The sequence below is a fragment of the Sitophilus oryzae genome, unplaced genomic scaffold (genome assembly GCF_002938485.1).
Source record: "Sitophilus oryzae breed Bouriz unplaced genomic scaffold, Soryzae_2.0 scaffold_111_pilon_pilon, whole genome shotgun sequence".
Classification (NCBI taxonomy): Eukaryota; Metazoa; Arthropoda; class Insecta; order Coleoptera; family Curculionidae; genus Sitophilus; species Sitophilus oryzae.
This window is the reverse complement of record NW_022145749.1, coordinates 7,622,779-7,647,591: the sequence shown is the minus strand read 5'-3', so window position 1 is coordinate 7,647,591 and position 24,813 is coordinate 7,622,779. Positions and strand designations below refer to the sequence as shown.

General features: G+C 32.4%; 1 protein-coding gene across 1 annotated transcript in view; it reads left to right on the top strand.

The window, feature by feature from the left end:
* Nucleotides 1–17,585: 17,585 nt before the first annotated feature.
* The window catches only part of LOC115884900 (transcription factor ETV7), a 33,058-nt gene continuing 25,830 nt past the window's right edge, over nucleotides 17,586–24,813 (top strand). The window contains exon 1 of the mRNA XM_030903623.1: nucleotides 17,586–17,868. The gene's annotated coding sequence lies outside the window, so the exon portion shown is untranslated. The remainder of the gene's footprint in view (nucleotides 17,869–24,813) is intronic.

Here is a 24,813-nt window from a genome sequence, read left to right as displayed (position 1 = left end):
ACCATTCACGATATTTACATACATGACTAATCGTATGAATTGGTAGACAATCATTTAAATCGGTTTGACTCATTTTGCCTGTAGGAACCCAGGGAAATTTCTTTCAGATGAGTCAATAACAACAACACTTTTTGATATGGAAATTCAAAATCAGAGCTGATGACTAGGTGCTATAGGTGCTATATAGGCGTCCTGTTGGCTTGGAAATGAATGACGATCGATAATAATTTTACATACAAATTGACAGCGATCTTCATTTCATAATCATCGCTGACGCCGTCTTTTATTCGATCATATTGTATTAATTATTCTTATTTAAAATATGAATAAAACTAAAAATATCTGTATAACGGGTCAGGGAAGATTTTTTTGACAGAAAATACAATTTATCTGTGAATTAATATGACAGATACAGTCTAATATACTATACAGTTTAGTTCAAAATTTCTCCATTGTTTTAAATAAAATTTATTGTGTATTTAGAAAATGTGAATTAATGACAAACCTATACTGTGTTAGAAAATACAATTGCAATTACCTGCATATTTTATAAAGAAGATTGGACTGCAACATAGCGATAACTCAAACTGTAAGTTTCATTTTTTTCATTCTCGGTAAACAAACGAAAGAAGAATTATTACTGTCCAAGATATAGGAAAGAAAAAAGAGTAACCAGAAGAAGCATTACATTAAATTATAACCAGAAGAAGCATTACATTTAAAAACAAAAGAATTTTTTTTTAATTGAATCTACCCACAAACCCAAGAAATAACAAATAAAACTCAAACTATAAGGTATAATTTATTAGTTATATTATCATTACCGGATGTTTCTCAAAAGTGGTTCACTCCTATAACTTTTTTATTTTTTAAGATAAATAAACGCGGTAAATTTGGTACGTTAGTATATGGACATAATTCAGGATTGAGTGACACATTCAGTTTTTTTCAGTCACTTCGTGTTTTACCGGAAATGACTACAACTTTTGACTTTTAAATGACACCCTCGATATCTTTTTACTTTATTCGATAGAAAATGACATCATATGTCAACTTTTGACATTTTCGCATATGGTTTATTTGAAATTGTAACATGCGGTTCATAACGACAATTTGACTCGAAATACCAAATGTAGGGTACCAAATTATTCGTAAAAAAATGTTTTTTTTTCAAATATGGTAACGAACCACCATTGTTCCATTTGAAAAAATTGAAATATTATTAAAAATACCATTTTGGCATCTTTTAACCGGCTAGGACAACACAAGAGAAACAATCAAAGGATCAAATCTATTTTTCCAAGGCTCTTTGATTAAAAAATAGTTTGTGAAATAGTGTTTTTAACCCAGCCATGGCAAGTGGCGGATACAGAGGGGGGCCCATGGCGCCCGGACCCCCCTTATAATCTGTAAATTGTGTAAAATATTAGGCTTTTGAGTTAAAAATGGCGCCCTAATAAGCATATTCTACATTGCTTTTTATTTTGGCCCCCCCCCTAAAATAAATTCCTGTATCCGTCCCTGGCCATGGCACACTAGATTGAAATTTAAAAGATGATTTTTTAAGTCAAAATGTCAAAAGTTGATATATAAAATGTCATTTCATTGCCATTTTCTATCGAATAAAGTAAAAATATACGGAGGGTGCCATTTAAGAATCAAAAGTTATAGTAATTTCCGGCGAAACAGGAAGTGACCAAAAACAATTATTAAATACGTCATATCAATCCTAATTTATGTCACATACTAACATACCAAATCTCGTTCTTTTATCTGCAAAAATAGAAAAAAATTATAGGGGTGAGCAACTTTTGAGACCCACCCGGTGTACTAAAATATCAAATCTTGTTTTATTATCTAAAAAAAAATAAAAAATATAGGGGTGAGCCACTTTTGAGTGCCTGAGTCGCTTCGAAAAAGAATGGTATGGCTGTGCTCGACAGATACACCAAAGAAAGATAGAACATCGATCAAGGATAAATAATGGATAACGAATGTCTAATATATTTTCAACCAGAATGAAACGTAATATATTTAACATACGTTATAAAATCTAGGACCAAAACAGTTCATAAAATCCAGATGTTTGGAAGTTTTATGCTTCTCCGTTTATTACTTTACAGCCGTTCCTTCAATAAACAGAAAATCATATTTATTACCCTCCAATTATCGTATATACGTTCCGGCCATATTTTTTTTATTACGGGTAAATCAGTCCCGCAGTCACGTTTCCCAAACTGGTCTCGTTGTGCGGTGGCATATCCGTCGCCAATTGTCACTTCCGATGCCTAATTTCTTTTCGATGTCTTTTTTATTTTGTCAGTCGTACCGTTGTTGTTGTTGGCAGTTGCCGACAAAACAGTTCGTTTCGCTACGTTTGACACCTGTCCAAAGGCTAAGGTGGTAAAAATAAAGGGGAAGTGATGAGTTGGACGGAAAGGTTTTTGCGCCACAGGCCGAAAAACTTTTTTCTCAAATTCATAAGTTTAATAATGTGGAGTGTTCGTTACTACAAAAAAAAATGAATTACCAAATCTAGTGGTTTTCTTAGTTTGTTCTTAATTTTCAATTTTTTTTGTTGGGTTTGTTTTACATTGTCAATAAATGTTATTAGTTATCGAAAATTGCTAAAAATACAAAATACGCTCCTGAAATATCTAAACGAAATTGACTCATCCTAATTATTTTTGACAAGTTGTACCGGGTGTCTTACTAAGAATAGCTCTCGGCTGTATCTCGGAAAGTATTGGCCGTAGAACCTGAGGAAAAAAATATTTATAACTAAAGAGGCTATGAGAAATTGCTGGAAATTATTTTCAAGTTAGTAGAGTGGCCGCTAGAAGGCGCAACTGCTACGGTAAATAAGAAAATACAATTTTTACAAAATTCTGCCTAGATAAGGGCTACTGTGAATAATAGCTTCACAATCTTAAGAAAATTTCGGACTTTTTTTGTCCAAACCATTTTTCCCTATCTGCTAAAATAAAGTGGTGGGGGAAGGTTAGATCTGTTTTTATTTAAATATTAATAACTCCGGACTGGATGACCGGAATCTAACAAGTGAGGGCTCGTTTAAAAGAGCGTTTCGTACTCTATATAAAACCATATAAACAATAATAATATGCTTTTAACAGTAGACGCTAGAGGGCGCTGTCTTGCAATTTAACAAACAATGCGTGATTTCCCAAAAAAATTAAATACAACGGTATATGTAATTTCAGGTGATTGTAAAGAGGAATAAAAGTTTAAGAATTCAGTGAGAACCTCATTTTGATATCTTTTTTTAATCCGAAGACATTATTAAAAATATAATAAATACGAAAAAATTTGCCCTTAACTCTCTTATTTTTATAACACGGTATCAGTAGCCCTCTAAATTATGTCCATTTTAACAAAAAAAAAATAAGATAAAAACAGTTAGTTTATTTTAAAATCGAAGAAATACCAGAATACCATAATACCAGATGTATTCATATCTAATAATAAAGATATTAATAACAGTGAACAAGAAACGATGATTCAGTGAAGTCATGGTAGGCTTTGGAAAAAAGTTGCTTTTGATGTAATAGTATAAACGTCAAATTGTTATTAGATCAACATTTTGATAGTCTTAGCAGCATTTTTAATGTTTTAATTGCTTTTTCAAAATGCCTTTATTATTTGAAGTAGTTGAAGTTGTTGGCATTTTGAAAAAGCAACTTTTATCTTTTAAAAGACTATCAAAATGTTGATCGAATAACAATTTGACGTGTATGGTAATATCAACTATTTGATATCGCTAAAGAGCGAAAATACGAGATACATATATTTTTATAAATACAATTTTTAAATTCTTAAGCAGGCAGTTTTATACTATAGGAAATTCAAATAATTTGTTTTCTGACAGATGGAAATAAAATGTCTGACCGTTTGACACTTAATGTCAAAGGAAGCTAGATAAAATCAAGAAAAATATACGTTTTCAAACTAAATCTTAAATAACTTAAAAACGATTCATGTTAGGTATAGGAACATGTATAGTTAAAAAGTAACGAATTGAAAAACCGTTGCATTAGTGAAATAAAAAAAGTGGTTTTCCGTTTGAAAAAAATGATTTATGATAATTTTTTAATCACTCAATTCCATGACAGTTACCGCCATTATTATATGACATTTGAACTATTTAATTTTTGAAATAGATAGCCACATGTCTTCTCTTTATGTCACAGTGGCTGTGGCAATCACTAAGTTTGACTTTTAGGCTATACAAATTTTTTTGACAGGTAGTTTTTTTCATCCAAAAATTTTAAATATTTTTTTTCTCAAAAACGGTTAATGTTAGATATAGAGTGTTTAATATCAAAATTCATAAAATTTTACAGAGAATTTAAGTACATAATAAAAAATGGGGGCACCCATTTAACATAAGAAAGTTGCTGTCAACTTTCGGTATTTCCGGAAGTGCCGCCATATTGAAAATATTTTTAATCGATAGATCTCGTTGTAAAACAATGATGTGCAAAAAATCTCCAATCTAGATATTGTGGTTTTCTAGAAACTTCTAATGCACGCTCAGCCTGGGACACCCTGTATATTGGTCGAATGTTTTCTTCTTTATATGTATAAAGTGGTATTCTAGATTTGAATATGATTGAGTTTCTTCCATAAGTACTTCATGCTAACTTAATTCTTCTATTGATTTCTGGTAATAGTAATAATTAATTGTCCCTAATATATATATTCTTCTACTATTTCCAGTGTTGTGCTATTTATTAGAATGTTTTTTCTGTCTACTAGTTCGTTGTTCATCACTTTAGTTTTTGCTAAATTCATTTTGAGACCTAGTTTATTGCTGGCTGTATTTATCTCGTTAATTTATACTTAGAAATTGGCCTCGCGAAAATTATCATCGATTGTAATTCCCCAGCCAGGTATTTTGTGGTTGAGGGTGAGAGGTATGTAGTGTAAAGGTAAGGATAAATTATCTTCGTGCATTAAAAAATGACCATAAAAAGGGAAGACTTAAGACGGACTAAAAAATAAAAACAAAGCTTTTTTGGGTAATGTTTGGTTATGTTTCTTTTATTTCTTATCTATGGTTACTTTTCATTTTTTAGATTTATGCGTCATTAATGCCTGTGTGGTTATGTGGTGAACCCTTATTCTCCCCATTTTTGTGACCACTTTTTCAAGTAAAGTTCCATAAAAGATATTTCTCCTCATCTCTACACACACGGTTGTACTAAAAATAAATGGACGTTCATTGAACAATCGCTGGCGCAAGTCCATGCCATACCAATCTTTAACCCGAATGTTTGTATTTGACGCAGATGCTTCCGGATCCATCACAAAAGAACAGTAAAAACCGACCGGAGGAGGACAATGCGAAGACAAACTTCCTCCCAGTCCAAAGAAACTCCCGTAGAAAATCCTTTCATCGCGGTCGATAGAAAGTAAAAAAAATACGGGACGGACGACCGGTACCCACGTTTGTCAAACAAGGTGACGTCTTAACAATATTGTCATTTGCATTTTACACTTTGCCCGGACATTTTTTGTTTGCTTTTAATATTTTCACTCTTCCGTTTTCGTATTTTTACGTTTGTTGACGGATTTTTTTTGTTTGAAAGTTAATGTTTACAGTCGTACCAAAGGATCTTGGGTCGTTCCCTATTCATAATTAGATAACTAACCTGTCGATTTTACCTATACGTCATATCAATTAAACTCTTAGTTACGTAATCGAGGGCGCGATTTTTAAACTCATTGTTGCCAACTATGGACATATTCGGCACCGTGCTGACTAAAGCTTGATTTTCATGCATCCGTTGTCCGACGATACGTTGATACGATATTAATTTTATTGGTAGAATTTAAAGACTGTGATTGGTTAGAAAATAACGCAGTTTTTAAATTTATTGCATTTTCATGCCTCCGTTTATCGAATATACGTTGGTGTCATTTTATATTTTCGTTTCCATAACAATTTTGCTATTTTACTTATATTTTTATTAAGGTTAGATTAAATTTGTCAAAAAAGTGTCAAAAAAGTGTCAAAACGTCCGTTGTCGTATGAACGGATCCGTTGACGGCTGAAGCAAAATATTTACGGATGAAAAGTGGCGCGAAAACGCTATATGACCAATCAGAGCACCGTCGAACCAACGTATCAACGGATAACGATGCATGAATATCAAGCTTAACGCGAATTTAAACGGTCAATATTATTGTGCAATAATATTGACCGTTCACGGTTTACATTGAAAGGTTGCACAATATATTGTGTCAATCAAAAACAGTTTGATTTTTATTGTGCAATAGTGATTAGTTTGTATCGTGTGTGGATAATATTGCACAACAGTTCAGTATATATTTGTTTTCTCTGCGTGTTTGTCTCGCGGCTCGACTCTATTTAGAATATTTAGATTAGTGGTTTGTCAGCAAATATGGAATCAAAAGCAAAAGAGGAAGGAAGACGATTTATTTTTTTTTTGTGGGCTCCTATTTGCTAAAATTGCAGTAAATCATCACTGTCTTCAGTGTCTTCTTCAAAAGCCAATATCGCCAATCAAAATGGAGTTATAGTAATGCATCCTGAAATAACTATCGTTAAAAGATGCACTAAACCATGCCATAGGGTGTTTCAAATTTTCTTGAAAATAACAACATTTCATTTTTCCTCGACATAAGGGTTTTAATTTTTAAGAAAAATATATAGGATGTACTTAAACAGCCGTTAAACGGTAGCCTACTAAAATGCCGTTAATAGATATTGTGACGTCGTTCATGTCGGCGGAAAGTAATGCCTAGCCTTAAGCATTCTGCAAGAGCACCTGTGGGTCAGTGGCTGAGGCTATCGCTTCGTATACGGATGGTCCGGGGTTCAAATCTCACGCCGACCAAAACTTTTTTATTTTTTTTGCTTATAGCGTGATCTTATTGCATTGGTTTCACTCTTTTTGGTTGGATTGGTTTAGTTATTTGGCGGGTTGGTTAGCGTGGTTATTTGGAGGGTGTTAATTCATTGGTTAGTTGGTTATTTGGTGGGGTTGGTTGATTTTTACTAATTTATATTTGTTTTTTATATTTTTTATCAGTGTCGAGGTTAGTTGCGTTGGTTAAGTTGGTTATTTGGTGGGGTGGGTAGCGTTGGTTAGTCCTTATAAAATTCCTATATTTCATAAAGCCGTCAAGTGCGTCACATCAACGACGTCATACCTATTAACGGCATTTTAGTAAGCTACCGTTTAACGGCAGTTTAAGTACAGCCAAATATATATTGACCTTAAAAATGTTAAAATTTTAAGGTGTCCGTTTTTCGTGCCGGTCAGTGTATTTTTATATTTTTGATAGCCAGTATACAGGATGTAAAAGCCAGTATACAAATAAGTAAAAAGTTCGTATAAATGTATGTCCTAAAATGCTTAGTTTCGGAGATACAGGGTGTAGAAGTTTCATTTTTATTTCGATTTTTTCCAAATAATTTCTGAATTAACGTCAATATTTGGATCAAAATTGGTGTCGGGGAGTTTTTTGACATGAGAAATTTGATTTTGATGTCAATATGAATCCTACTAGTAGAGGGCGCCACCTACATATTTTTAACTGGTTTGAAGGTTAATAACTTTTCGTCCGTACCTGTATAAAACTACTGAGTAAAAAAATATGAAAAAGGTCTCTTGGCAAAAATCGCTACGAGTAATAGTTTTCGAGATATTTGGAATGGAAATTATCAATACCTGTCATCATTGACATAAATTAAACATGTTGACTAAATAGTTATTAGACTGAAATCATAAATTTGAAATGTTTTCGTGCCAAAATTTCAACAGAAACTGTTTTATCATCATTTTTTGCAGAAAAATTTATGATTAATTAAAAAAAAATAAAAATTTCCCAAATTTATTATTTCAATGAAATAACTATCTACTCAACGTGTTTATTTTTCGTCAATAATGAGATGTATTTACTATTTCCATTCTAAATATCTTCAGAGAACGGTTGCTCGTAGCGATTTTTACAAAGAGATATTTTTTTACGTAAAAATTCACAGAAAGGTATATTTTTTCACTCGGTAGTTTTATACAGGTACGGACAAAAAGTTATTATGCTTCAAAACAGTTAAAACACATGTAGGTGGCGCCCTCTACTAGTAGGAGTCATATTGACATCAAAATCAAATTTCTCATGTCAAAAAACTCCCAGACACCAATTTTCATCCAAATATTGACGTTACTTCATAAATTATTTGGAAAAAATCGAAATAAAAATGAAACTTCTACACCCTGTATCTTCGAAACTAAGCATTTTAGGATATACATTTATACAAACTTTTTTACTTATTTTAATCTGCAGAATATGCCTGCGGAGTTTCTGGAATACAGTTCGGACCACCCTACATATACTATCTCTATTGGAACTTGGAACATCCTATAGAAATGTCAACAAGACTTAATATTAGATAGTTGCTTCATCTATTCAGTGTGTTGTACTAATTTATAAGCAACAATGGCTATTTCTCAAAAACGAACAAATCTGAGAAAATTCACATCCCAGCGTCAAATTTCCAAGTCCGGTAGCGAGCGCTAGCCTAGGCACATCCGCCGATTGCTAAATTAATTCAAAGAGAAAAAATATAATAACAGTTGTAGACGATGTTGGTCTAGATACTATAGACATTGAAAAGAATAGAACGTGTCTTTTTTTTGGACGCGGTTTTAGACACTTGATAATGCAACATGTTTAGCCAATTGTATGTCCAGACTTGACAGATTTATAACAGATTTTAAAGTAAACGACATCCAGGACACAGGAGAATTTTCTGGCTCGCGAAAATATTTAGTTGGATTTCTTCCATATACTTTTTTCAGATTTTTATTAGCATTATTTCATTATTCAGGATCAGGACACCGGTTGCTGATTATCTGAAATATAGCTGAAACATGTTTAACTATTTATAATTATTCATCATTGTACAGTGGTATAAAAATACATCAGGCTTATATTTGTTAATATATTTTATCATCAATACATCATCTTAATAAACTCATCTTCCGAACCATCTGCTTTAACGGTTAGTTACTACTGTAAATTCAGTTTGCTTGTATCTCACCAATTATTTGTTATTCAATTGGTGAAACATCTAGACCCTTAAATGTCAGAATTAAAGAACATAAAGATTATCTAAGAAAAAGAGATTTTCACAAATCTAAGATTTGTCAGCATTTTTGGGACACAGGGCACAGAATAAATTTTTTAATAACGCCAAAATTATAATGAAGGAAGCGATAGCCTCTAAAAGAAAAATAAGAGGCTTTTTTAATTCAATCTAATAAAAATAAATGTATTGCTCATGCATCTGTAGATGTTAGTAATGTATGGCAATCGCTTTTTTGATTTTAAAGAACAATAGATACAACAATATAAATAAACATAACATACGTAAAATTTAAAAATAATCATACAGAAAGTTTGGCGCTTTTTGGTTTTACCTTATTAAGTAATTGTTATCAGGTAGTAATTGTTAATTTTGAAGTTTAAATATCAAGTTAAAAATGTCATTTTAACAGAACGTCAACGGTTTCTTGTAGACGTATCTTATTATATTAAAAAAGTAAAGTGTTCTCGAATATTTGAATTTAAATATTTTAAATAGTTTTTTTCTTTATTCTTTGTATTTTTTTTGCTTCCGAGCAAAGAGATAACTTTCCGAAAAAGAGATAACTTTCCGAAACGTTAAGCATTTTTTTTTCTTTGTTAGGCAAATTTGTATTACTATTAACATAACTTCTGACAAGCAGCGTCCGTTTAGGTTTAACGCAGAAGTGTTTACAAAAAATAATTATTTTATTTTGTAGATTTTCTTGCAGTGCAGTGGCGAAATACCCATAAAGGATTTTTTTGGAAAGAAGTTGTCATTTCAGAAAACTCATTCCCACATCGGAAATCTTAAAGATTATTATTTATAAATACAAATTAATATGAATTAAAGTAAAATAAAGTAATCAATTACAAGGTTAATTATAGTATTATTACAATATTCAATAACTTATTAATTTAGGTACTGTTAAATGACAACTTCATTTGACAGTTATCTTTTACCTTGACTGGTGCTCATAAGTTAATACAGGGCCATAAGAAAGGAGAATTATTTAAAAAGAAATCGGCGATAATTCGTAAACGGGCTAATCAAAAATATCTAAAGTTATTCTTTTGAATGTGGGTTTTAGTGCTTTTCAATAAACCTAAATAGAATTATTCTCTAAATAATTAGGGAAGCCAATAATTGACCCCATTAAAATTTACATGGGATTTCCTATGTCCCGCTCGACGATGCAACACCCGGTATAGGTATAGGCTCTTTATCATGATCAGTCTTAAATAAGTGCAAATATTTTCAGGGCTGGTAGATCTTGATAAAAGAAACATATTTTCTCTTTACCATTTTTCTGATAAGTCCAAAATAACCGAGTTTTTTGTTTGAAAATTATAAAAAAATGATTTTTTTTTTGAAAAAATTTTGAGAGCCACCGGATTTTTTTCTGTAATTGCATCCCTTTTATGCCGTAACCATAAAGCAAAGCCGTAACTATGTAATATCAGAGATTAAGAAATTATACCGTGGGGAAATTTGCGGTGAACAGGCAGTTCTAAAAAGTTTTCGAAAAATATACAGGGAAATTTAAAATAAAATGCACGATTTTCAACACCTCTTTTTTGCGAAATAAACCTCACAGACGTGTTCCTGGGGTCGAAATATACCACCCCTGAAAATATTTGCACTTATTTAAGACTCACCCTGTATAGTAGATTTTCTTTGTTTTTTATTGATTTTCTTTAAAAGATTCATTTAGACATCGGATTAATTTTTCGTGTTGATGATCCTTTTCTCTTTTTTTCCACCATCAGTTATTAAATCATGTTATTAAACGTGATTCCCAGGTGTCCATACTCTTGACATTGTACAATTTCTTGACCATTCTGTATCATTGTTGGAAAATGAAATAATTCGTTTTCTATTATTTTTAATGTTGATGGTCGAAACGCGAACGGATTTCAACCAAACGCATTCATACAAAAGAAGGGAAATACGGGACGCCACCGTAACAACTGCTCCGCTCTTATCGAAAGGTCGATCGGAATTTTTACCTACTTTCTTAAAAAAATTGGCGGCAGCTGATGCAGTCAGAAAATGCAGGAGGTACGTGCAGTGTCGGGTTTCGATACGGTTTTGTTTGGAAGATGAGTGCACGCGTTTCTGAAATACTCTATATTTAACCATTCTCTTTATTTTTATAGACTGGACATTGGATATACGTTATTATCTTTCTTTTGAAATCATAACGTTTTCAGAATTTTGGAAAAATTTGTAATTTTTTTTGTATCTACCAACAAAAACTAGAATCGTCAGGAATAATCAATATGGAGCCTTAGTTTAACCTTTGTGTTTAACTTACACTAATGTCTTTAATGGTCGATTTACACTAGAATGCCGATAATATTTCATTCTCCGTCCGATCTTGGTCTTTACAGTTGGGGGTTGAAACCTTTGGTGTTACACAGCAAAATAAAACACTAAATCACCACAATACAACAAAATACTTTTACTTTTACACTGAACGCGCGTTTCTTTAACCATGTTAGGAATGTTAGCATCATAAGCAGATGATCAAGACTTGATCGAGTGTGAAAGTGTTTTGATGTATTGTGGTGATTTCAGTGGCGGACTTAGCCTGTCGGGAGCCCGGGGCGGCGAAGCTAAATGTGGCCCCCGGTCTGTTCAGTAAATTATATACTTCTCATGCACATTTTGTAAAGATGGAATGACGTATGTATAATTGTTGACAAAATTCAAGTATTTATACAGGATGTCCCAGGCTGAGCGTGCATTAGAAGTTTCTAGAGAACAATACACTATCACAATACAATATCTAGATCGGAGATTTTTTGCACCTCATTGTTTCACAACGAGATCTATCGACATTTTCAATATGGCGGTACTTCCGGAAGTACCGGAAGTTGACAGCAACTTTGTTATTTTAAACGGGTGTCCTCATTTTTTACATACTTAAATTCTCTGTAAAATTTTATTGAATTTTGATATTAAACACTCTTTACCTAACGTTAACTTTTTTAACGTTTTTAAGGAAAAAAAATATTTATAATTTTTGGACAGAAAAAAATGTTGATGTAATAAAACAAGTATCTAATAGTCAACTAAATTAGAGGTGGCAAAATTAAATAGATTTAATCATCTGCTGATGACATTAACATGGTTAGCGAAATGCGCGTCTAGTGCAAAAATAAAATGTTTTGGTGTATTGTGATGAATTAGTGATTTATTTTGCTGTTGTAACACCAAAGGTTCCAACCCCAACTGTAATAACTTAGAGGGATTAAATTATTGAACATAATTTTGCTAACGAGCCACATGCTTCCATTCACGGGCCCTGCAGTATTAGATCGGAAAATCCCCGAGCGAATGTTCGCATGTATTTAATGGCAACTTATGATGACAAAGTGATGGAAACGCGGCTCATTTGTGGAACCGGTACCACAAATGAGCCGCGTTACTTTCGCGACCGTTCCAGGTAAATACCGCTACAAAATATCGCGATTCTGTAAGACCTCCAAGATTCGAGGGGCCCCTTCGCTGTCTCAGGCTTGTGGCCCCCGTTATACTGACGGCAGTACTCACCATCGATTAAAAAGCTTGAATACAAGCTGTGCGTTGGTTGTAATTTAAAATGTTTGTTCAGTAAAAATAAATAATGAAACCATTGAAATATAACTTAAAAGCTAAAATAAATAAATTCAAGTTTATATTCATAATTATTGTAATGTTTAAAATTATAAAAAATAATAATTATTCCATATTTTAAACAAAGAAAATTATCTCTTGATTTAATTTCCTAAATAGAAAATGGCATTGAGAATTTCTGGGGCCTGATAATTGATAATTAAGTAAATATCTGCTTCTATTTATACTGTTTATAGCGTATACGTATGGTTGGCATACTCCACCTATAAATTGCTTCATAACTACTCAGCACATATTGGTCTTGTTTGCCAGTTTATTTAAAAAATTACTTATTGAGATTTGGAAGACAAGGCTCGGGGCGGACCGCCCCCCCCCCCCCCCCCTTTGTCCACCACTGGGTGATTTAGCCTTTTATTTTGCGATCTTGGTCTGGTAAAATTATATCAAGGAAGAAAACGTGCAGTTTGATAGCTTGGCAAATGGCCGCAAATGTGTGATTCAGTATTAGATGAAATTGTATGATTTTGAACCATACAAGTAAATAAATATGACATTTTCAAAAGAAAATTACTTATTTTTTCAAAATTAGTATTTTAATTTATTGCAACTAATGTTTTTCCGACCGAGGAATCAGAGTCATCTAAAAACATGTTATAAGATTCAACTTTTTCTTTCTTTTTACGTATTCACCAGTGTTTTTTAAAGTGTCCAATTTTTGTTTTTCATATCGATTATATCTTTACGTGTATCGGTCAGGGTCAGGACAAGATCTTTGACAGGCTCTTTAAATTACTTTGGCACCCATTTCATTTTAAAGAATGCAAACAAATAGATATGTACCAATCAGCAGTAAGAATTCTTTGATCTTGCAGATGAATTGTTCCTACATGAACCAGTTTTGACTGTTTTGAGACAAATGTTGCCACCATCTTTTTGGAAACATTTCGAAAACGGGTAATTATCGTCGGTTTTGGTTCAACTCGGAACACCGAAACAGCCGATTGACGTTGCAGTAAGATCAAGAACAAGACCAAGCCCAAAACCAAGCCTGTCTTGGTCTTGGTTTTGCATTTATGCTGATCACTACTAACGACAAAATACGTAGAAAGAGTAATAATACAGCATTATAGAGCAAGTAAGTACCATATTCATTAGATGCTAAAAGAAAATCTTAGAAGGTGACACCGTCATTAACTTTATCGATAGAACACGCTATAATAAGCATCCACCTGACCGAGAATCGGCAATCCCGCGCGTCTTCTAGAAATACCTCTAGTACGGCCGACGAATATTAATAGGTCCATTAATTAAGAGGCTGCGCATCTCCTACCGTGATAAAGCGTATCCGGTACGAGCGGCGTGTCGCCGCCTATCGCCTATCTCTCTGCCGATATTCCAGCTTTTCTGATCGATGCTTTATTAGAACAGAACCGGATGGGGATGCCCGGGCGCGACTCGTGGAGGCCACTCTCTCTTAATAGGTTTCCGCTTTTTAATATGTTAACAGCCGGCCGACGAAAATCCCTTTTTAATTGGACGGCGTTTGTGTAGAGCTATAATTGGTGTTAGCACTTAATTTTTTCTCGTCAGCAACGTTTCGGTGCATCGGTAGCTAATAAAGGGGGCGTTAAATGATGTTTAAAAGCAATTTTTCAAAAAAATATCACTCATTTCTTGCTTTGAATGTTTTTATTTACAACTTTGGATATAACATTTTTGGATAAAATGAAATAGCAATGCATGGGCTGTCCATGGTCCATGTTGCTAGACTGGATAAAGACAGATGGACGCATAGAATAACAGTGTGGAGGCCAAGACAATCTAAAAAAAGTGTGGGGCGTCCACAAAAACGTTGGGTGGACGCAGGGGCGGATACAGGAATTTATTTTACGGGGGGTTCAAAATAAAAAGTAATGTAGAATCTCCTTTTAGGGGGCCATTTTTAATCCAAAAGCCTAATATTTGAGCCAATTTATAGATTTTAGGGGGGGGGGGGGGCAGGCCCCATGGGCCTCCCTCTGTATCCGCCACTGGGTGGACGACATTAGAGAAGTGGCATGTAAACGGTGGTTAAATTCAGCACAAAACAGGGAGACATGGAAAAGGATAGGAGAAACCTATATCCAGGAGTAGATGAATCCGGGTTGAGGAAGAAGATTTACAACTTTGAGAACACCTCACTGTAGTATTAATCAATACAAATAAGTCGAAGAGAGATAACCGTGATATAACTAATGATTGATACTGAAACAATTCGATGTTTTATATCTTTAAAAACTCAATTGTTTTTCGAGCTGAGTGGAAACTTGCTTGGTCTTTGTGCAGGATCATTAATCGCTGAGGGTCGGTTTTTCGAAATTCAGCAATTATTTCCGGCAAACAAATACATAAATGTACCAATCAGCAGTAACAGTTCTTTGATCTTGCAGAGGAATTGTTCCTACATAACCCAGTTTTGACTGTTTTGAGACAAATGTCACTACCATCTTTTCGAAACACTACGGGTACGAAGTACGAATAACTTTCGTCGGTTTTGGTTGCAGTTCCGGACGTCGCGTCGCAAAAAAGAAAATATAAATTTATTTATGAACTTTTATAGGACGCAAATCAAAATTTACTTAATTAAATTCACTTTTTTTATTAAAAAAAAAACGGAATCAACAAAATATAAACCAAAAAAACACTCACTTTCCAAGAGTGCAAAAGCAAAAAAATTGAGCGCCAAAGTATACAAATGGGTAATTTCGAACATGCATCGGTTAAGTAGAGCTGTAGCATCGTAGAGACTAAAATATTCATATTCAACAAAGTAACTGAGAAATGAATTCAATTGTAACTGTAAAATATTTTACTAAGTTAAATTGTTTTTGCGGTCAGGTTTCCCGGCGCTTTTCCAAATCTGGACCGGATCGCTCCGGACACTTTAAAAATCCGGACATGTCCGGGTTAATCCAGACGTATGGAAACCCTACCCAGTTTTGACTGTTTTGAGACAAATGTTGCCACCATCTTTTTGGAAACACTTCGAAAACGGATAACTATCGTCGGTTTTGGTTCATCTCGGAACACCGAAACAGCCGATTGGAGTTTATAAGAGCAAATTCAGGATTCATCACCATTGATAATACTGTATAGATTTTTTGAGTATCTAATGTTAAACCGGTGTAGAGTTTTTTGACACCAATTGACTCTGATTGCTAAAGTTTTTTTTCATGTGTTCATTATCCGTTGATACGATGCCGATGGTCCGACGACGCGACGCGACTCCCTGATTGGTCATAGCGTTTTCGCGCCACTTTTCATTCGTAAATGTTTTACTCCAGCCTGTCAACGGAGAAAGATCGTACGAAAACGGACGTTTTGACACTTTTTGGCAAATTTAATCTAACACTAATAAAAATATAATAGTACAAGATCTAGCAACGTCCCGCGTCGGGAAAACAAGAATTTTAAGAAAGCTTGTTCTTTAATATATCGTTTGCTATGCTCTCCTGACCAAAGAGCGGGAAATCTGGCTGCCGGTAGACTACTGCAGTTCACTAGTGCGCATCATATCTGTACAGGGTATCCCATTTTTCACTTTGATTACTTTGCTACTTCTTTATGAAACTAAATATGCTATATATATATATATATATATATATATATATATATATATATATATATATATATATATATATATATATATATATATATATATATATATATATATATATATATATATATATATATATATATATATATATATATATATATATATATATATATATATATATATATATATATATATATATATATATATATATATATATATATATATATATATATATATATATATATATATGTTTGTCCTAGCCTCCTTAGTTCCGGAAATACAGAGCGAATTTGTGATGCGCAGTAATGAACAGATGTTGAATACAGATATGATGCGCATTAGTGAACGCAACGTCTACCGGCAGCTAGACGGTCCGCACTCTGTTCAGGAGAGCATAGCAAAAGATATATTAAAGAACCAGCTTTCTTAAAATTCTCTCTCGAAAAAAAAAAACGTTACTAGTTCTTAGACTATAAGTAAAACAACGAAATCGTTATGGAAATGAAAATATAAAATGACACCAATCACAATCGTACATCCAGTGAACTGAGGCATGAAAATGCAATAAATTTAAAAACTGCGTAATTTTCTAACCAATCGAAGTCTTTAAATTCAACCAATAAAATTAATATCGTATCGCATTGTATCGTCGGACAACGGATGCTTAAAGCTTGATTTTCATGCATTCAATCATTATTGGTTTGGTTTGGTTTGGTTTAAACTAACTAAAAAATTATTGCGCGAATATTTTCTCGATTTAATTTCATTTTTCGACTGACTCAATCAATCTCAGTCAAATTCAAAAAATCAGTTTAGGTACTACAGCTTTAAACAAAGCAATCTAAAATTTTGACGTTAAGATAACTAAAGATGACAGTTAATTTTGACATTTAATATTTGTTGATAAGCTCCTACTATGTTTACGCAAAATATAAAAGACAACACTCGTAGTGTACAGGGCCGATCGCGCGATTTCACTCTGATTAGTGGAATTCGAGTTGGGTTTTGAAAAAAGTTTCTGTTTCTGCAAACAAAACTAGTTGAAATAGATTCAGTTTGGTGAAAATCCGACTTTACAGATATATCTCAAAAAACTGTACCTATTCGAGCTAGCCAATACCCCAAGCTAACTCTACCCCCACCAAAGGCATTTTGGACCAGTAGCGTGCCTCCAATTATTTGTTTTTTGAAGGAAACGTGAGCGGATAGCACGTGGCGACCCGCTTCCAAGCACAGCTTTCCTGTCGGCATCGATTCCCAGCTTTCGCAGTCACAGAAAAACCTCTGTGCGGTTCAGTTTGTGCCGGCAGTTGCGCCTGTGTCGCTTCCTCGACCTAGCGTCTGAAATTGTAGTAGTACTCGTATACAGTTATTTCAACAGCCGGTAGAAAAATAAAACAAGACTTTATTGAGTTTGGGTATAAGTTCTAGACGGTTTAAACAAATAGATAAAAAGGGATTCAAGTGAATTTCGAGAAAGTTGTGTTAAGGTGCAGCCAGCTGAGGTATCGATTTGAAGAAGTAAATCAATAAGGTAAGGACTGTTTATTTTAACATTATTATTTAAGTAATGGATATTTGTTAACACTTATTTGATATTTTTCTTGTACTGTTCTTTTTTATATTTTTGTTATAATATTGTTGTCTTTACAAATACATTAAAACATTTTACTTTGTATACTAGACGCGCGTTTCGCTAAGGTGGTAAAATAAAAATTAATCTTAGCGATTACAGTTCGGGGTTGCAACCTTTGGTGTTACAGCCAAATAAACCAATAATTCACCACAAAATACTATACTTTTTCACTGGATGCGCGTTTCCCATGAACCATGTTAGCATCATCAGCAGATGATTAAAAACTAAATTGTCTAGTGCAAAAGTAGTGTTTTGGTGTATTGTGGTGAATTATTGGTTTATTTTGCTGTTGTAATAACAAAGGTTTCAACTCCCAACTGTATTCGCTAAGATGATTAAAACAAACACTTTTTTAGTTCTAACCATTTGCTGGTGGTGTTAACGTAGTTAGCAACAGGTTTTAAAGAACGATTCTAGAGTAAAGTGTTATGCACTGCATTATGCAAATTTTACTTAAAAATGTGTAAATGAGCTTCAAAAAATATTTATTGTAGATATATTTAAAAAAAATATAGCAATATTTTTAGTAATAAAAAATAAAATTGAAAACTTAAAAAATACAGTGTTCGGCAGTAGTGCGTCGGGCATCTGTAGTTCCTAAAATGCAATTTTGTTTAAGTGCAAACCTAAACTATGTATTAGGATGTATTTCAGGAAAATAATTTAACCTCTACAAGGTGACTCAAAAAAGTGTGAGTGGATCAGGATGATTTTTTTTACATAACGCTGTACACTTATTACATTTTTGGCTTCTTTTCTGATCACTTTACATAATCTTAAGATATTTTTAAATAAGTTTCAGAGATATTAATAAATAAATAAAAAAAATATTTTTTTCGGCCTTTTTTTAAAAAAAATATTAAAAATACAAGAACTGTTCTGAATCAAAACTATATTAGGTGTTTACTTTAGATCGTCTGTACTTTTAATTTTTAACTCTATGGTACTTACTTTGCTATAAATATCGTAATCTTAAATCATACAGGGTGTTCAAAATTCTATGCCAAACTTTCTAAAATATAAGATAATTTTTCTTCGTTAATTTAAATGGTATACACCCTGTATATTATTTTTTTAATAGATGGAGAATTAAAAAATGAACAATTTTTAACGGCTTCGCAGATACTAGCGGTATTATTCATATGGCTTTTTCAACGGTAAAATACGGGAGAAAAATTATTGGGTGGCTTTGATAAAAGTTTACTATGGAAAATGCCATATGAAATATAAAAGCGCGAATCTCTGCGAAACCGTTAAAATTTTTGAAATACTCTAAATACAAAAAATGTTTATTTTTTAATTCTCCATTTACTAATAAAATAATATACAGGGTGTTCCATTTAAAAAACGAAGCAAATTTATTTTATATTTTAGAAAGTTTGGCGTAGAATTTTGAACATCCTGTATGATTTAAGATTACGATAATTATGGCAAAGTAAGTACAGACCATCTAAAGTAAATACCTAATCTAGTTTTGATTTCAGGACAGTTTTTGTATTTTTAATATTTTTTTTAAGAAAGGCTTAAAAATATAAATTTTTTATTTATTTATTAATATCTCTGAAACTATCGAAATATATCTACTCATATCTTAGAATTATGTAAAGTGATCTGAAAGGAAGCTAAAAATGCAATAATATACAAGGTGTTCTATTAAAAAAATCATCCCGATTCACTCACACTTTTTTGAGCCACCCTGTAGAAGTTAAAATATTTTTCTGAAATACATCCTAGTACGTACTTTAGGTTAGCACTTAAACAAAAAAAAATATTCTAGGAGCTACAGATGCCCGACGCACTATTACCGGACCCTATACTATAAAATATTCATTCACCCGAAATATTTTTCTGGGGAATGCATCTTTTTGGAATAGATTATCTCTTACTTTTTTGACAAAATATTCGTAGGATCCCGCTTTACTGCATTTTGTAATTACTATATATTTTAAAGAAGGTAGAGATAATTGTATCTTTTACAATTTTTTTTGTATAGTACGTTTATTGGATCTGTGTCTATGAAAGGAATTTCAAGAATGTAGACAAAATATTGAAACATATTTAAACAAACAGCAATAATATATTTTATAGATCACTACTGAAGTGTACTTTGTGCCATGCCAGATAAACAATCTATATGACAAACTGTCAAGGTCAAAGCCAACTCGATCATTAAACTCATTAATCATAAAAAATAGAGGATGTACCCCGTCAATAAAAATTCGACAAATGTGCAAGTAACCAATGTAATGAGTAGGCGGTATGTGCTTGGCGGTGACATATTGGTCAAGTCCACGTGGATTCTCTGCCGCGTGAATATAGGTAGCGATGGTAGCGATTGATTTCATCATAAACTTTAATCATATTGTATTACTTTGCAACAGGAGTACTGAGACATCTGGTATGTTTAATAAATAATAACACTTTAGTCATTTCCGCTGGTTTACGTAATTGTTTTAAGAAGAAAATCAGTGTCGGATTTTTTAAATATATAAACTATGAATATGTAGTACTAAATACTTTATATTGAATTTATATACCTAATGCAGGAAGTTTAAACAATAAGCTACACTATTTGTATGTTAAATGAGCAGCGCATTTGCTAAATATTTAACCATTCAGCATTTTCTATTATTCATTCATTGTGGAAATTATTTGCTTGAATCTTTATAATTAGAATTTTTTGTTATATTGATTTTGTAATGTTATATAGGACAATCGATAATTTTGGCGTGGTCAGTCTCTAGACGTAATTTAAAACGACTAATAAGTGATATAAAACTAAAAATTTATATAAAACTTCTCAAAACTTAATACTAATTATAGAAACAGACTAAAGATGAAAAATATATTAAAGATGAGAAAATAGACTCTTAAGGCGGCAGGCTGATTATGAATAGGCTGTGATTTAAAGCTAAATGACCATTTCAACACAAACGAATGAATAATTCAGAACGTTTTTAAAACATTGTGCGTATATTTTATATCTCGATAAGGAAATGAATTCTGTTTTATGGCAAATGTGACCTATTGACCGCGACCTATGATACATTTCCTTTAAGCCATTTTTTATTTTGTTACAATGGTTCTAAAAAAGTCTATATTTATGCAGGGGGTTCCAATAAACTATAATCGCAATGCAAATATCACTTTTCTAATGTAAATTATTTGTTGAAGTTAACTGTATCTACAGTATGTCCCCTGATTTTCTTTACAAGAGGAAAAACGTTTTTATTATTGACATTTTACGAAAAATGCATTCTTCGTAAAACTTTTTGTTTGTGCTAAAATGATTAATTCCGTTTATACTTTTCCAAATTTTCATACCCTTTAAGAGAAAATTAAAAAAAAAAAATGAAAATACCGGTGAAAAAACAGTTGACTTTTTAGTCTTATATTTTAAAGTCTTATAAATTAAATTGCGTTTCTATGGTAATATAATTTCGTTTTCATTCCTTGATAGATAGTTCATATTTTTTGCTGTTTTAAAATGTTAAAGAAGCACAAAATATATTTAGTTCAATGCTACGGAGAGGGTGATGATATGTAGTTATCGGAAAATGTGATACTTTAACGACAGCAAAAAATATGACGTTAATCAAAATTAATAATAACCATCTATCAAAGAATGAAATCGAAATTATATTATTTTCATTTTTAAATGTGTGTACGGGCTGCCATACTAGAGCCGGTCGGTATACAAGTTTCTTACAAGGTTCTTAAAAAACAAAATATATTATTTTTATTTACCCTTTCGAGGGGTGTACTCATTTTAGGGCATACACCGGGTGCGTCTCAAAAGTGGCCCACTCCTATAACTTTTTTGTTTTTTCAGATAAAAAAAACGAGTTTTGGTATGTTAGTATATGACATAAATTAGGATTGATTGACGTATTCAATTGGTTTCGGTGACTCCCTGTTTCACCGGAAATGACTACAACTTTTGATTTTTAAATGATACCCTCTGTATTTTGTTAGTTTATTCGATAGAAAATGACACTCTGAATAGAATGTCATATTATATGTCATCTTTTGACATATTTTCCAATATGGTGTATTTGAAATTGTAACATGCGATTCATAACGATAATTTGACTCAAAATACGAAGTGTGTAAATTATTCGTAAAAAAATGCCTGTTTTCAAATATGCTAATGAACCACCCTTGTTCCATTTGAAAAAAATTGAGAAATGATTAGAAATACGATTTGGGCATCTTTTAACCGGTCAGGACAAGGCACTAAGAACATTAGACGATCAATTTTTTTTTTCCAAGATTCCTTGATTAAAAATTAGTGTTTTAAACACAGCCACGGCACTCTATAGAATGAAATTTAGTACAATTTTGTATTAATGGAAAATGTCAAAAGTTGACATATAATATGTCATTCTATTCAGAGTGTCATTTTCTACCGAATAAAGTAAAAAAATACCGAGGGTGCCATTTAAAAATCATAAGTTGTAGTCATTTCCGGTGAAACAGGAAGTGACCAAAAAGAATTGAATACGCCAATCAATCCTAATTTATGTCATGTACTAACATACCAAATCTCGTTTTTTATCTAAAAAAAATAAAAAAAATTAAAGGGGTGAGTCACTTTTGAGATGCACCCGGTAGGTTCATAAGAAAACTTTTTGTTTTTTTTTCACCTGTAGAGTCATCCACCGAAGTTAAGTACACTATTTTTTGACAACCTGTATAATAATTGATATCGGGAGAGCCTGATGATAAAATGAATAATAAAGGCAGGATCCGCTGGCATTCAGTACTTCCCGGGAAAGTACTGCAGCCGATAATTTTCGTGGTTTACCGGCGACCTTCCCCATTGTTCGATGCTTGTACCGTCATTACCGAATCTGTTTAATTCGCCTATCTATTTCCATCATTATCGTCATTTAAACAAAAAAACCTAACTGAAAAGCACACATATAGAAAGACAGGATTTTTGCATTTGTGTGCATATTGAATGAAACGGAAAAAGCGCGATAGTATGGTGCTGGCAGCGGCAATTGAAAATCGGTGATAATATGTTTCCTTTTCCTGTTTTGGAGGCTTTTATGTTGCTTTTATGTAAGCAAGGATACGGATATCCTGTGGCGGCCATCGCCTAGTGTCCTTTCGGTGTATTACGCGTCCGACGCCAGTACGCGTTTCTATTTGGTATGTTGAAATCATTTGAAATATAGCCCCCAAGTCGTTATAATTTCATTTTCGATTCCAGTAATTGATTTTGCCAATTTCTTTTGACACGAAAGTATGTACAAGTTTGAATGAAGTAAGTGACGCACATAATATTTATTACAAAGACTGTCTCAAAACAAATGCGAAAAAAATTTAGGGTTCATTTCTTGGATTCGTTTTTTTTAAATATTTTTTACATGGTTCGTGCATTAATACTTTAATATGTAGAAGATAGGGTAGTTTAAAACATGTTAAATGAGAAACTGGTCTTGGTCTTGTACAATGTACAAAAAGCAAGACCAAGAAAGAACATGCAAAAAGAGTTTTGTGGCCTTGCTTTATTTTCACGTTTACATGATAATATAAGAAATTACTTATTTGTTCAAAAAATTGTTGTTCTAATTCATTACAAATATTGTTTGCCCGACTATTGCATAAAATTTTAATGGAAAAAATGCTGATTGATATAATACCGGGTGGGTCTCACCTCTATAACTTTTTTATTTTTTTTAAATAAAAAAATGAGATTTGGTATATTATTGTATGATATAAATTAGGATTGATTGACGTATTCAATTGTTCTTGATGACTTCCTGTTTCACCGAAAATAACTACAACTTTTGAATTTTAAATGGCACCCTCGGTATATTTTTACTTTATTCAGTAGAAAATGACATTCTGAATAGAATGACATATCATATGTCAACTTTTGACATTTTCGCTTAAAAACAAATCGTATTTTAAATTGCAATCTAGAGTGTCATGGCTGTGGTAAAAATACTAATTTTTAATCAAGGAGCTTTGGAAAACTAGATTTGATCGTCTAATGTTTTTCGTGTCTTGTCCTGACCCGTTAAAAGATGCCTAAATCGTATTTTTAATCATGAAAAAGCATTTTTTACGAAATTTTGGTATCACACACTTGGTATTTCGAGTCAAATTGTCGTTATGAACCGCATGTTACAATTTCAAATAAATCATATGTCAAAAGTTGACATATGCTATGCTATTCTATTGAGAGTGCCATTTTCTATCGAATAAAGTAAAAAAATACCGAGGGTGTCATTTAAAAATCAAAAGTTATAGTCATTTCCGGTGAAACAGGAAGTGACCAAAAACAATTGAATGCGTCAATCAATCCTAATTTAGGTCATATACTAACATAACAAATCTTGTTTTGTTATCCGAAAAAATAAAAAAGTTATAGGTGAGCCAGTTTTGAGACACACCCGGTATATCGAAAAATAAAAATTTTTGTCAAATATTCTAATAATTTCTTTCATTAAAGTTTTATTTACATTAAATTTGTAAAAATACCATTTATTTAAATATTTCCTATGTAGAAAGTGCCGCTAATAAAAATCTATTAAAAAAATGCAATACTTGCAAGAGTCTTGCAGCAAGACCATGACCAAACTTACTATTAACTTCAAGACCTATCAAGAAAATTTATAAATCTTTTACACCTAATTTCACCCTCTTAGGGTATATATTTCCCAAAATTGTCTCTTGGGGTCAATTGAACCTCTATGCAAATCCGTCAGACTTTTAGAACAGATTTTAATAAATTTGTACGCGCAAGTTTGCATACGAATAATTTCCCCATAGGGGTTGAATTTTCAAAAATCTCTTCTTGGTGCTCATTTACCAAACTCAAGGGACATA